Below are 15,321 nucleotides of genomic sequence, written 5' to 3'. Positions count from 1 at the left end.
GCCTGCCAAGAGTCTAGTTACTGTAAATACTGCTGAAAGAGCAGTTTAGTCCATTTGTATCCTAGGGGGAGCTGTGGAGCATTCTCTAGTGTTTAGGAGTTATTGAATGTTTTCTATTTCCGTGTTGAGCACATTAATTGTAATGATGTTGTTGTTGTATCTTGTTTTATCTGGTTTTATAGGTTTTATGTACTCTGGCACATAGTGCCTTTAAATGTAAGCTGCCCTGAGCCCGTTCGCAGGGAGGGCAGGATAGAAACCCAATAAATGAATGAATGAAATGAATATATTGCAGTTCAGCCCACCTCTTGTTGTTTTCTCTCTGCTGCTGTGTTAGTCTGTATTAGTGCTTGTGCTCTGAAGGCCTCTCTGTTGCATTAATGGCCTACAGTCAGTTACTTGCAGATTTTTGCAAAATCCTGTTGCAGTAAACTCATTGAAAGCACACTCCAAAGCATGGATTGGATTATTTCCTGAACTCTGCCAGCACTCCCTTGCCGGGGTCACCACTCTTTATCCACTGTTGCCTCAGAACAGGGATGAAGGGAATAGGAGCAAGGGTTACAATGCCCAAGTCCCCCTCTTCTTCTCCTGGAGTGTGGTCTTTCGGCTAAGGCCATCATCTCCCATCTCCTCCTCAGCCTGGTGTCAGAGCCTCCCTAAATGCCTAACCTTCCCCCACCAATTACCCACAACTCCACCTCTTGGCCCTGCCCTCCCCACATGGGCCATGACCTGGGCTGGGGATCAAGCACTGCCCATTTTAAATGCCTTCTACAATTCACCCTGCTTTTTCCCATGCCTTCATAGGCACATGCAGGCCCTTCTGCTGGGCAATCTCCTCCTTACCGTCCTGGTGATCCACTAGTCTGTGCTCTGGGTGGCCCCTGACTCAGGCTGCCCCAGCCAGGATGTTGTTGGCTGCTATGGGGCCCACTGGCTTGCTTGCTGGCCTCTGTTGAGACTTCTACAGCACCCCAGAGCCTGCTGTGGCACTGGGAGATGACGTAACCCTCCACCTTCCCTGGATCTGCAGCCTCTGGAGGGTCACCAGGGCCCACTCCCTGCTGGTGCACCCAGTGCACTCTTTGGCCTCCATCCCACATCTTCCCCCATGGCTGGGGTCTCCAGGCCAGTGGGGGGTAGGTGGGCTATATGGCATCAAACTCAGTTGCGGAGGTGCTGGGCTGGGCGAGGAAGCCACAAGTGGGGCAGGGAAGGCTGGATGCTGCTTGCCCCAGACACGCAAATGATAGCCTGTCAGTTGTTATGATATGATAAAAAGTCTCAAGACAGACAATCATGTTTGAGAGAGTTAGAAATGGTTTGAGAGAAGCGTCACTTCTGGTGATGTACATTTGTTTTGCCTCACTGTTGCCTCTGTTCAACAGGGTTTGCAAGTTTTTCAAGCAATGCAAAACCCTGCAATACCTGTTTAACAATGCAAAATAAGACCATATACCATTAGCAGTGAGCCCTCTTTCAAATCACCTTCAACTCTCTAAAAATGATTTTCTGCCTCCAATATCTGTAGTGATACTAATATGAGTATTGGAGAAACAGTGGACCAGGCAATGCAGAAAAACAACAGTGGAAACTAGCTGAGGTGAACCAAAATAAATGGCATTTTAATGGCAGTTCTCATTAGATGCAATCTAACAGGGATGTTCACACCCCAATCCACAGTCAGGACAAATGCTTTTGTTTAAGCATGTTAATACAATTGGGGCGATTTCTCACTAGAGCTGCCTCGCAGCACAGCACCGTTTGCCCCAACACAAACATGTCAATTTCACACCTGAGGCTGCGGGGCTGCATTTGACTCGGGTCTTTCCTCCGCAGTTTCATGATCCTCAAAAACCAGGATCACAAAACTGTGGAGGAAATCGGGCGAAGCCCCCGAGTCAAAATGCAGCCGTGGAGCTTCGAGTGTGAAATTGACATGTTTGTGTCGAGGCAAATGGTGCTGTGCTGCGAGGCAGCTCTAGTGAGAAATCGCCCTTGAAGTCAATAAGACCAGCCCCTCAGTCTTAACCACATTCATTTGCAAGTCCTCCTCAAACCAGTGGAACTTACTTCCACATAATGTACTTTGGATTACTTGCTAATCAGTTGAAATTAAATCCTAATACTTCAGTTTAATTGAATTGTAAACACAACAGGATGGAAATAACATCACAGCTAAAAAAGTAGGGGACATACTTGAATAGAAGTTTGTGCAAATGTCTGGACGTTTTAAAACAAACCCTCTCTCTATGTTTGATCTATAATTCTTGCAGCCTAGTGTTTTGACATCTCTGAACACTACTCTTAGCCAGCATGATGCTCAAAGCACATTGATTTGAATGGCTCCCCTGCCAACACAAGTACTTGGAGAACTGCAACCCCCAGTCTGGCCCAATACTCTAGAAAGCAATTGTCTGTCCACGGCTTCAGTAGGAACTGGACTGGAAGCCAAAGTCCTGTTCTAGCAAACATACTTACAGAGCTCTTGATTTTTTTAAAAAAAAATATTGCTTAGTGAGTATGATGTACAGAGGTCCAAATAAGCATGCTTATAAGTAGATCATTGTAAACCATCACAATCTCCAACCAAGAACAGGTTTTATGTTCTTTGAAAAAATAACCACACAGACATGACATCCTTGGCTGGATCCATACACCATTGGATATTGTGCTATTGTTATGCAATAGTAATCATTCACAACTGGATTCTCCTGTGTGGACAAGGCAGTCCTGTTGCAAGTGATGGCTAGAGTGAGATGATAGTGTGCTATCCAATGATGTATGGGTCCAGCCCAGATAACACACTGAATTATCACCGTTTCAAACATTTACAATGAAAAAGGGTTAAGTTATGCCAGATATGTGCTAGTGTGTTGTAGTGGTTAGGGTGTCAAACTATAATCTGGGAAAGCCAGGTTCAAATCCCTACTCCACTATGGAAGCTAGTTGGGTGACCTTGGGCCAGTCACAGTCTTTCATCCTAACCTACTGATTCACAGGGTTGTTGTTAGGATAAAATGGAGAAAGGGAGAAGGTTGTGAGCCACTTTGGGTCCCCATTAGGAAAATAATGGGGTATAAATGAAGTAAATAAATATTTATAGTATTGCAAAAATGAATGTCTCTCATTGTAGTCACGTAAAGCAAATTGTTTCTCTGCGACCCTATTTGAAACAGTTATTGCACTACCTATATCCAGTTACTGTTGGATTTATGTCTCTCTCCCTCCTTTTACAATCCTTTTGAGGTCTCCAATGTAGATCATCATTGGGCAGGCCCGTATCCATGGTGGGCATTTGGGGCAGAGCCCCACCACCCACAAGCCCTACCCCATAATTTTATGATGCCAGACACCCCCACTCCAGTGCGCCTAACCCCACAGCGGTAGCAATGCTGGGGAAAGAAAGAGAAGCTGCCTTGCAGCTTCTGGTCAGTTTCACTGATCAGCTGTTAGGTTTGACAGCTGATAGGAGGGGAGTGAAACTGACCAGAAGCAGCAGGAGACCTTTTCTTTCCTTCTCCAGCCTCCCCACCACTGCCCAGAGCTGGGGAAGGAAAGGAAAGGAAAGCTGCCCTGCCACTTTTGGTCAATTTCACTGCCTCCCATCAGTTGTTAAACCTAACAGCTGTTCCTCCTGGAGTGAAACTGACCAGAAGCAGCAGGGCAGCTTTTCTTTCCATCCCCAGCCTCCCTGCTGCTGGAAGGGGGGGGGGGCTGGGGAAGGAAAGAGAGAGAGAGAGAGAGAGAGAGAGAGAGAAGGCATGGTCATGGTGGTGGGGAAGTAACTCTCTCTCTCCCCACCCCTATAACTTTCCATGGCAGGGGGAGTGAGGGGTTTGGTGATGGTGGGGAAGCCAATCTCTCTCCTGGGGTTGCTAATCTTCAGGTAGTGGCTGGAAATCCCCTGGCATTACACCTGATCTCCAGGTGGACTCTGTGGCATTATATTCCATTGAAGTACCTCCCCTCCCCAAACTGCATCCTCCTTAGGCTCCACTCCCAAAATCTCCAGTTATTTGTTATTTTTAAGTATAAGCATAATAGGTGCCCCACAAGTAAAAAAATTGCACCACAAAATGAAAAATCCTGTCATTGGGTCTAGAAAGTCAGTGCCATTCAGGGTATTGCTGATTCAGCTCTTACTCCTGCTGCCTCACAGTGGCAAACTTCCAACAAGAGGTGGCAGAGCTCAGACTGGGCTGGATCATGCTCCCTCTGAATGGAAAGCCCTGCTCCCTGCTCTCAGATGTGTGGGTACTTAAGGAATGTATGCAATGGAAAGGGAAATGTATGCAATGGAATGGAAAATCTTTAGGACTCCTACATGTTGTATACATAATGGGCTGGATCCAGCCAGCTTTTTTCCTGCTAAATCTTGCCTAATTCCCTGCTTTATTACAGCCATGACATATAGCTTTTGTTCATATAGGTCCCATGATATTCAGCACAGCTTTTTTGCTGGCCAGAGGATACTCCTTTCTCTGTTTTTTTTACCATAGAAAAGTTGGCTGTATCCAACCCAATGCATTTTTAACAATTTCCAGAGGAATAAATGTATGAGTCTATTGCGGAAAACAACACTTTGAAGATTAATAAATATATTGTGGCATAAGAACAGCTAGATTTGAGTTCAGTAGCAATTTAGAGAGCAACAAGATTTAGGGGGCAGGGATAAGTTTTTGAGAGGCAAAGCTTCTTTCATCTTGAAAGCTTATTGTTGGTCTTGAAGTTGATACTGGATTTGAATCTAGCTGTTCTACTGTGGACCGACATGGCTACCACCTGAAACCATATTTGTGGCATAAGTATTTGTTGCATGGAAAACATAAATGGAGCCCATTTCATAAGATGCATGATGCACCTTCCACTGGCAAATATTATATTGTAAATGATAGAACCAAATGGACCTGAGTGCAAGAACTGAAGTCTGTGATATGTATAAGACCCAAAGGGAAATGTGTTTATCATCAGAGTGTTAATATCTGTTCTCCTTGCAAATCCATCCAGTTGGATTAAAGGTATGTTGTGTTCTTACATAGGGACAAAAATTCAGAACCTATAAAGGTTAGTCTATTCTTTTCTTTTTTTGACTAACCTTTATAGGTTCTGTGTTCTTACATAGACCACACATGCAGTCGGGTCCACACGTGGACACATGAGTGGCCCAAGCTTTGCTCTCAAGACAATAGACTGCATGGATCCTAAAACGCACCTATCGGGCAGTCAGGATCCGAGAGTTAACCTATGGGATGTGGGGTGCACTGTAAATAATCCTATCACGGGTGTGGGTGTGTGCTTGGGTGTGGTTTAGAATGGGGATTTAAGCAGACCTCCGGTCCTGCTCTCATTATCTGTATCAAAGCTGAATTACAATAAACTCATGAGCTGATTTCACTACCTCATGTCCAAACCCAGTACATTATAAGGTACATGCTTGTGTAGTAGATGCAGGATATAGTACTACTTTTTCTTTAAAAGAGTTTCTTGCCACCAAAGGCACTAACAGTGCCATGCTAAGCAAAGTTACACCCTTCTAAGCCATACAAATCAACGGGCTTAGAAGGGTGTAACTCTGCTGAGGATTTCACTGTAAGTCATGCTCCATCAAACCCTATTTCCCCAGCCTTCAGTACCTGTCATTGTGTGCTTCCATGGCCCTGTTGTTGAATTAAACAAAACAAAAAACAATTACTGCTGATCATTCTTTGTTGAACACACACAAAAATGGGATGCAGAGAGAACAAGGCTTATTCATATAAATGGTTGGTTTAACACACAGTGAACAAATAGATGTATAAATTGGCTGTGATAAATGCTTGTGTTCAGTGTGGTTATTTATTATGTGTTCCATTACATAAATTGGTTGCAGAATTATAACAAATGTTCTTTATTAATCTTACCTTCCCTGTGGCTGGAGAATGACTTGAGGCAATTATCTACACTGTGGAACTCAATTCCATTATTGCTGATGGGCAAAGCAAGGCGGGCATCTTCCCAGCTCTGCACAGGCAGCTGAAATTATCAGGCATCGGCTTTTCAATGTCCTGCTCTGACCGCTTTTGTCTTGGTTTGATGTATCACCACTTTTCAGACCCAAAACATCAGCTCTCATATCAAGGGCTCTGATTCTCTCATACCAAGAGATCTGATTCTTTCATTTCCATACCCAGGCTGCTTTTAACCCTTTGACCACAAACTGGGCTTAGCTGTTTTATGCATCTACACATCTCTGTCTCTTTGTAGAGCTGTACAAAGCAATAGACCAAATCCTCCCTCCATGAATTGTTATATTCAATGAAAGATGTCAAATTGGACTTGCCTGCCTTCAAACAATGTGAAAATTCAGAGATGTGAAAATTCAAATGGTGTGTATTATTTTGCTTCAGCTCTTTTTGGTGCAAAAGTTGGGAGAACACATTCAGTCAAAGGCAAATAAAACTGGCCACTGCACCTAGAAACAGGAGGTGCTCTGTGATGCCCAGGACCAGCAGAAGAGAGTCCAAGTGTCAGTTTACAGTAGACTCACTGTATTTGCATCACTGACACTATGTAAGCCCCTTTGAGTCTCTAAGAAAAGGAGAACAGCATTTCCTAATCTTTTACACAAGGTGCAAAGCAATTTACACTGCATGTAGTTATCACATTGCCATAAAAATGAAGTTCAAAATCCCCAGCTGTTTGGGGTAGACATCATTTTTATTTATAATCTTCCACGTGCTGTTCAGGATTCTGTATGTTTCTAGATAAGCACTTAACAGTGAAGGAGGCTGAAATTTATGTATGATATTTGAATATATGCAATATGTAAGTGTATATCATTTACAACCTGCCCTTATGGCCATAAAATAGATCGGTGTGGAAATTCATTAGTTTCCAATATCCAAAAATATTTTATTTATGTGTGTGCGTGCGTGTACAGAGGAGGAGGCTATAGCTTCTATACAGCGCATGGTCTAAGTTACATAGCTTTCACTCAGGCTTGGAACTAAAGAAGCCCCAAAGAATGCCTCTTTGCATCAATACAACTCCATACCTTGTAAAGCTAAGAAGGAAAAAAAAGAGTTCTCAGTACCAAGATAACTGATCAATGTCAGCCACACTTCTTATTGCATCAGCAAATATGCCTACCCAGATGTTTGCAGTTAATATCCTGAAACCCTTTCTGATTACCACTGCATACACTTTTCTTATTCTTTTACAATTATATAATGACATTTATATACTGGGTAGAGTGAGAAAATGTAATGGCTTTATAAAATGCCAACATATGGAGAAATATCACTAGGGTAAGGAAGCCAAATTCCTTTTGATTCTTGAATACCCCAAACACTTATAAGACTTAACTTTTGTATTAAAATATACCATAGATTTAAAAACAAGAGTGACAGTCATTTGACAACAGGGCAGCATTCTGTTGAGGGGAAACTTGGGCAAAACTTGCTTGTGGAATGGCATGTCAATTGCAAAACAACCAGGTAGTGATCTATGTTTCAGAAAATGACCTGATTGAGGTCGATGGCAAAACAGGCATAATATTAAATATTCCATTAGCCACATTTTGAGAATGTAGCCTCACCTTGTTGACCTTGTTAAAGTTGAAAATCTTGTGAACTTGCTATCAGAGATGAGATTGCTTCTCACTTTCTCCCAACCAATGATGACACAGATGTTGTTAAAAATGTGCAAATTCCTTTCACTGATTGAAAGTCACTAGAGGCTGTTTGCCCACTATTATGAAACACTAGTGACAGAATGACTACTGGTTGTGGCTCGGGAACAGTTAACTTGTTCCTGTGCGTTCCTGCCCAAAAATAGCCCTGGTTCTTACCAAATCATCAAGATCCTCAAGATTATTACACAAGTCATCTTATAAAAAAAATTAAAATTGGCAAAATTAAAACCTGTTCCTACTACATCAGATGGAGAGGTAAACCTGACAGAGAGATCAACCAGAAGAATGGTCAACATAGTGAAAGAACAACAAGAAGAATGGCTCAAACTTTCTTTCACTTACCAAGGAGAAACACTTTCTCAAATAGAGAGAACCAGCAAATTACTGATGGAACTAGCCAAAAACAGCAATCAGATTCAGATCTCCAAAACACAGAATCTACAGTACCTTTGACATCATATGATTAACCAGACTGGACTGCCCTCCATCATAAGATAAAATCTGAATTAAAATCTGAATTACTTTCTTATATATCCTTAAAAGGATAAAAGTCTTTGGGTGGTAATGAGCTGTGCATATAGTCATCAAATCCCTGAGTGTGAATAATTTAGATCTCTGTCAATCATTTTCTATTGATTTTTGCCTCACAGTGAGTTGACATAACATAGTTAAGTCAGATGAGCTGAATTTGCCCATCCTCAGGAGACAATTTTGATTAATTCCTAAAATCTTCTGAAGATTTCCTCTATTTAATTTTTTTTTTAAAGTTCCTAAAGATTCTCACTTTGGCCTAGTTAGAACTGCCTACCAAAGCTATACATTAGGCCCAGACTGCCGCCTGCATTATTTTGAAATTCCCTTGTGATTTTGAATGGCACACTCCTCCCCTTCAATTAGTCAAGCATTGGACACCCTCTTTTGCTCTTTTTCATTTTTCCAAGCTTAGAAAGAAAAAGAATCTTTTAGTTCTGGACCTAGCTCTTTGCTCTATAACGAGGGATAGAATCTAGCCCTGAAATGTGTTTAACCACAACATATTATGAGCGTGCAGCTCCAGAACACTCATTCTGGGTTTAGGTCATGTGTTTTTGCTTCCTTCTATGGATCACTCTGCCTGGATACTTAGCATCTTATCCTCAGAAACAGAATCTTTTTGGATTTGTTTCAATACATGGCTATGTATAGCCATAGCCAATCGTACTCCATTGCCTATCTTATCTCTTGTGCCCCCTCTTGAGTGGAGTAACTTGCACAGTGCTTGAAAATTTGGAGTAAATGGTTCCTGATGTGGACTTCTAGTGCTGGATGTTATTATTGTAAATGTTTGATATTATTTTAATCAACCAGCATTTCCAATTTTCTACTTCCATTGTTTGTATTGCCCTCCAAGTACACAAAAGCCCCCCTCCCAGCCACCAGTAAAGATTAAGACATAAAAACCTCCCTCCAGATAAGGCAACTGCATTTTGGTTTATATATGGTATATATGTCTAAGATACAGAGATCTTCATTGAGGTCCTTGTGCCTGATGGCCATTAGGAAATGCTCAGTGTCAGGTTTGATGCCTACTTGTTCAATGCCAACTTTTATTTTTTTAAAAAAGATTATTTGATTTTGAATAAATATATGACATTTAGGGAGGGAAGGACTTGGGGAAGGGGATAAGACATCAAGGGAATTTCCATCATGCTTAAATAATAGCTGTTGCAATACAATTTCCATCTTAAACCTTTGTTTCCATACTTTCCATTTATATACTTTCTAAATCTGTTGCGCTTAAACCAGTCTCTAAAATCTATTATTGTTCTTGTAAAAGTACATATTCTTTACAGTTCATCTTACATTTATCCTAGGTTATAATAACTATAATCTGTTGTTCATGATATTCCATTTCACACTTTCTTTTCACTCATTCATAAAATGGTGTCCAATTTTCTCACACATTTTGTTTACTTTGATCTTTTAACGTCTGTCAATATATCCATTTACACTATTTCTGTTGGTATCTCTGGTTTCTTCCAATACCTAGCATAGATGATTCTTACTGCTGTAACTATATGTGTAATTAAGTGCTTAACTTTCTTATCTTTTACATCAGGCATAATATTAAGCAAAAACACTTCTGGTTTAAATGGTATTGGTGTCAGGTATATTTTTGCAACATTTCATGGACCCTTTTCCAGTATATCATCACATCTTTACATTTCCACCAAATATGAAAGAAGCTCCCCACCCTTATCTTACATTTGCAACACTTATCAGACATTCCAGGGTACATTTTGGCTAATTTATCCGGTGTTATGTCCCACCTATAGAACATTTTATATAGATTCTCTTTAAAAGAAACTGATTTAGTTATTTTTACATTTGTTTTCCATATTTGCAACCAATGATCAAGCTCAATATTATGGCCAAAATTTTGGGCCCATTTTATCATGCATTCTTTAATTACATCCTCCATCTTTGAGTGTAACAAATACACATATTATTTCTTAATTAATTTATCATTTGTTTCCCACAGGATTGTATCAAATACCGATTTTTCTGTATAAAACCCCTGAGGTTTATCTTTAACATATCTAGATTCCAGCTGTACTCTTGTCCACCCGTCTAAATAGAGATCTTGTTTCTCTAGTTCTTCTTTAGATTTCAACCTATCTTCCGTTCCTAATAAGTCTTTATATCTAGCTACTTTTTCATATTCCATAATACAGGTTGGGCAAATGCTTCCACCGAAGAGACCCATTTCAGAATCTTCACATATATATTATGTCTGATTCTTTCCCATACTGACAGCAATGTTTTCCTTATCAGATGGTTTCTAAAATATTTGTGATTATCCACCTTTTGGTACCAAAGATAGGCATGCCATCCTAGCTTTAAATCATGTCCCTCAAGTTTTAACAATCTAGTATTTTCAATTGTTATCCAATCTCTAATCCATGTAAATTCCCCAATCTAGTAGGCCAAAGCCTGTGTTCTGTTTAAAGTCTTGTAAAGCCTTCAGTTTTATTCTAGGTTTCTTCCCTTGCCATATAAATTTTGTTGTTATTTTATTCAGTTCCTGGAAGTATGTTTGCTTCTGTAAAATTAGAATAGTTTGAAATAAAAAAAATAAGTCTAGGAAGATTTTCATTTTGATTGCAGCTATTCTGCCCATGAATGACAACTGTAGATTATTCCATCTATCTAAATCTTTTTGAATTTCTTCAAGTAGTTTCATATAATTATCTTCCATCAGTGAACTACATTTATTTATCAAAAGGATGCCTAAATATTTCACTCTTCGTTCTGATTGAAATCCTGTTTTCTCCACCAAATGTTTTATTGTAGGTTGTATTGTATTCTTTGTAATGATCCTTGTTTTTTGTCTGTTTACTTTCATTCCCACCATATCACCAAATTCCATTAAACTCTTCATGAAACTGTCTATAGAGGTGCCAGGATCTTCTATATTCTTTGTAATGATCCTTGTTTTTTTCTATTTACTTTCATTCCCACCGTATCACCAAATTCCATTAAACTCTTCATCAAACTGTCTATAGAGGTGCCAGGATCTTCTAAGATAAAAGCTAAATCATCTGCAAATGCTTGTACTTTATATTCTTCTCCACGTATTGTTGTTTCTCTAATATTTTTATCTTCTCTAATCATATTATTTAATACTTCCAGGGTTAGAATAAACAACAACAGGGATAGTGGACATCCTTGTCTTGTTCTCTTCTCAATTGGTATCTCTTTCGTTAGATCTCCATTGATCTTCGTTTGGCACTCTGTTGAGTATAAATTGCCTGAATCATCCTAATAAAATCATCTCCAGTATCAATCTCATGTAATTGCTCCATAATAAAATTCCAACTAACATTATCAAAAGCATTCTCTGCATCTAAAAAATTAATGCCATTTGTTTTACCAGGTGGTATTCCAAAATATTCAGAATTATTCTTACATTGTTTCTTAATTGTCTCTTTGGCAAAAACCCTGCTTAGTCTTGATGTATTACCTCTAACAATACCTTCTTCAAATGTGATGCTAAAATAGCAGCAAAGATTATATAATTCATGTTTAAGAGCAAAATTGGTCTATAGTTTTTCACTTCTTTAGGGTCTGTATTTTCTTTGTGTATCAAAGAGATGGTAGCTTCTTTCCATGATTGTGGCAGATTCCCTTTTTCCAATATGTTTTCCAGCTCCTTCTTATATGGTATTAATAGGCAATCTTCAAAGGTGCTATAATATCCTATTGGTAATCCATCTGGTCCAGGCGCTTTCCCTTTATTTTGGTTTTTAATTGTATCTACAATTTCTTGTATCATTATAGGTCAGTTTAATTCAATGCAAACTTTTAAATGATATATGGAAAAATCTAGGATCTTGGATTTTATGTTCAAGGTAGGGAAAGAAGTATAAAACAACTTTTTGACACTGTGGAAAACATTTCAAGAAGGTAAAGGTGCTGCCTAAAATCCCAAACTGCCCTAACTATATACACCTATGTCACTCCCAGCCCCCATGCAATTGGTGAGTTCAAAAGGCCTCCAGGCTCCAGATTGGCTGGCTGTCCTCAGGGGCCAATCTGCAGGCAGGTTCCAGGATCCTGCCTGCCTTTGTTCTGGGGCTTCAAGCTCCACCAGGTGGACTGCCCAGACAAGCCCAGACATGTCTCTCCACACTTCCTCTAGATGGCCTGTCAGACAAGTCCAGGCATGCCTCCAGCAGCAGTTAAGCTCCAGTGGAAGATTTCTCATGTCCAAACATATCACTCCCCCAAGATTTGTAGATCCCCCACAGTGAGCTTGATGTCCCTTGTTTACAATCACTGTGATAAATCTTTTAGACATAAAATGGGAGGGTTTCCCCCCAGATCTGAATGTGTCATTCTGCCCTGACCTGGATAGCCCAGGCTAGCCTGATCTCATCAGATCTCAGAAGCTAAGCAGGGTTGGTCTTGGTTAATGTTTGGATAAGAGACCACTAAGGGATACCAGAGTGGTTAGGCAGAGGCAGGCAAGGACAAACCACCTCTGAACTTCTCTTGCCTCAAAAATCCTACATGGTGGTCACAAGTCACTTGTGACTTGATGGCAAAAAACAAAAAAAATATGTCATTCCAATTATGTTTAAAATTATATTCCGAATGATGAAAATTAATATTTAGTTTTTAAAAAGTTATATTTTTGAAGAAATCCAGGGATTGTAAAACATATTTGAAAAGGCGTGCTGAAATAAGCAGACTGGGTACAGAATGCCAAATCTATTTCTTATGACCCAATTGACTTTCACATTTTAAAAACTATATCTGCTCCTTGCATTTTGAGGTTGAAGGAAACTCTTCATTTACTCATCTAATTTTGTTTAATTGCTAGTATATTTGGCTGTCTGTTAGACAGTTGCAGGAGGGATGGCTTTGGAATCTGCTGTAGTGAAATGGAGGACCTGGTCCTCCCATTGCAAAAACTGAGCTCACTGTTAAGGTTGCTCACTCCATATAAGAAGGTATATAACTAAGTGCAACTTGCACAGACAATCAAAGTGGTCTATGTGTACAATGGAGATCCATTTCTTTCCCCTGCTGCTCATAAACTCAGACACACAGACAGAGTAGCATTCCAACACAATTGCAGAATAAATGGTGTGCACAATTGGATCTGGTCTTTGTGGTAGTGGTGAGTGAGGGCATTCTCTTCCCCATACAGATACTATTCGTACAGATCAGGCTACAAGAAAGGAAGAAAGCACCTTCTTTCCCTGATAAAATCTTGCCCAGCTTTTTGCAACCATCTTGCCTCAGAGAAGATGTAAAGGAATGTGGGGAGTGGGTGTCAGACACTGGTCCATCAATGAAGGGTTAACCCAGAAAGGCTTTCCCCAGTCATGGCATGCCCACTCTGACTTACCCCCATGACATATTACTTTGCTTGACTCTTGGTCACACTGAGCCTCTCTATCACCCGCACACAGATACACACAAACTCCGCCTAGAACAGGAGTGTCAAACATACGGCCCATGGACCAGATCAGGCCCTCAGAGGGCCCCAATCCAGCCTGCAAGGACTTATCTGTTTCCTGCTTCTTTTTCCAGTTCTGCTGCTGCCGCCATGTCACAGCTTGCTTTACCAGTCTGTCTCAATCGCACAGGAGAGATAGATAGGCAAGCCTCTCCTGTGTGATTGAGAGAGTCTGGTAAAGAACTGGCTGAGGCTCCCTCCCATCCTCCCAGGGAGAGGGATGGAACAGCCAGAGCTTGCTTCCTGGCCAGGCTGCAGGAGACAAAGGGATGCCTTTCTTTCCTTCCACTGGCTGAGGCTCCTCCCTGAAGGTAGGGAGGGAATGAAAGAGAGCTTGCTTTGCTAGGCTGCCTCAATTGCACAAGAGAAATACCAAGCACCTTTAAGACCAACACAGTTTTGTTCAAGGTATGAGCTTTTGTGTGCCTTGCTGCAGTGTGTGTGTGTGTTTTGTTGTGCTCTTTATGCCAGGGCTCTCCTGGCTTCCCTTCCCCCTTTTCCCCCACTGTATTCATGCCCTCATGATCCAGTCTTTCTCAGTAAGAAAGCAATGTGAACTGTTTTAGAGGAGGAACAACAAGCCAGTGAGGTGGATTAGGTGGAGTGTGTGTGTCCAGACCAAGTTCACTCAGCACATTTGCTTTGTAGGAAGTTGTAGTTATTTCTCTGGGGAAGAATATAGTTTTGTAGACAAAAGCATAGCCCTCAGTCTGTGTCAGGATGCTTTCTCATGTTCTTGACCAGCACATGAAGCAATTTATATACAAAAGATTGCAATGCCAAGCCGTTTCATGTTTTCCCCTGGGTCCTAGGCTTAGAACACAGCATGAGATTTCTGTAATGAATGTCAATAAATCAAAAGTAGGTTTGCAGCTTACAGATGCACACCTGAACAGCATACTCAAGATTGCTACAGCACAGACATTTTGATGCAATAATTCAGAGCAAGAGGTGTCAGTTATCAGAGACCGTTAAATAGACAAAATATTGCAAGAGTACTAGTATTTTAAGCATGTTTATTTAAAGTTTTAAAAAATCTTTAATTGTGTTGTGTCCTTTATAAAGTTTATATCTCTGCTACCTGGTATTACATTTTATGACACACATGGCCTGGCCCAACAAAGTCTCATTTATGTCAGATCCAGCCCTCATAACAAATAAGTTTGACACCCCTGACCTAGAAGATAAGTAGGCACACTGCACAAAGACCAGCATGTGGAAAACTTGAAAGAACAGAGCACTGGCTTTTATAGAAATGATTCCTTCCCTGAAGGCACACCTCTTTGCTTGTGGCACTCTTTAATTTGGATAATGCTGGTTAATATGAAGACAGAAAGTGGTAACATCTTGAAATATCCCAACTTAAAACACAGGTTGGTTTGATTTACCTCTATTTTCTTGCCAGCCTATGACTCTAAGCTAGGGTGGCAAGAATGGATCTAGAAAGGCTTTATGATGAGCTGGAGAACTCTTTTCCTATCATCATTGATAATATGTATTTCCTCTGTTGTTTGGATGTAAGTTTCTTCCTCTCTTTTCCCCACTTTTATAATATGAATGGTCAAAAACGTAATAGGAAACTGTTATGTATTCCCTGCCATTCATTGATATTCTTTCCATGAAACAAAATGTGTTC

The sequence above is a fragment of the Gekko japonicus genome, unplaced genomic scaffold (assembly GCF_001447785.1).
Source record: "Gekko japonicus isolate JY-2015 unplaced genomic scaffold, Gekko_japonicus_V1.1 scaffold257, whole genome shotgun sequence".
Lineage (NCBI taxonomy): Eukaryota > Metazoa > Chordata > Lepidosauria > Squamata > Gekkonidae > Gekko > Gekko japonicus.
Note: the sequence above shows the minus strand (reverse complement) of the source record.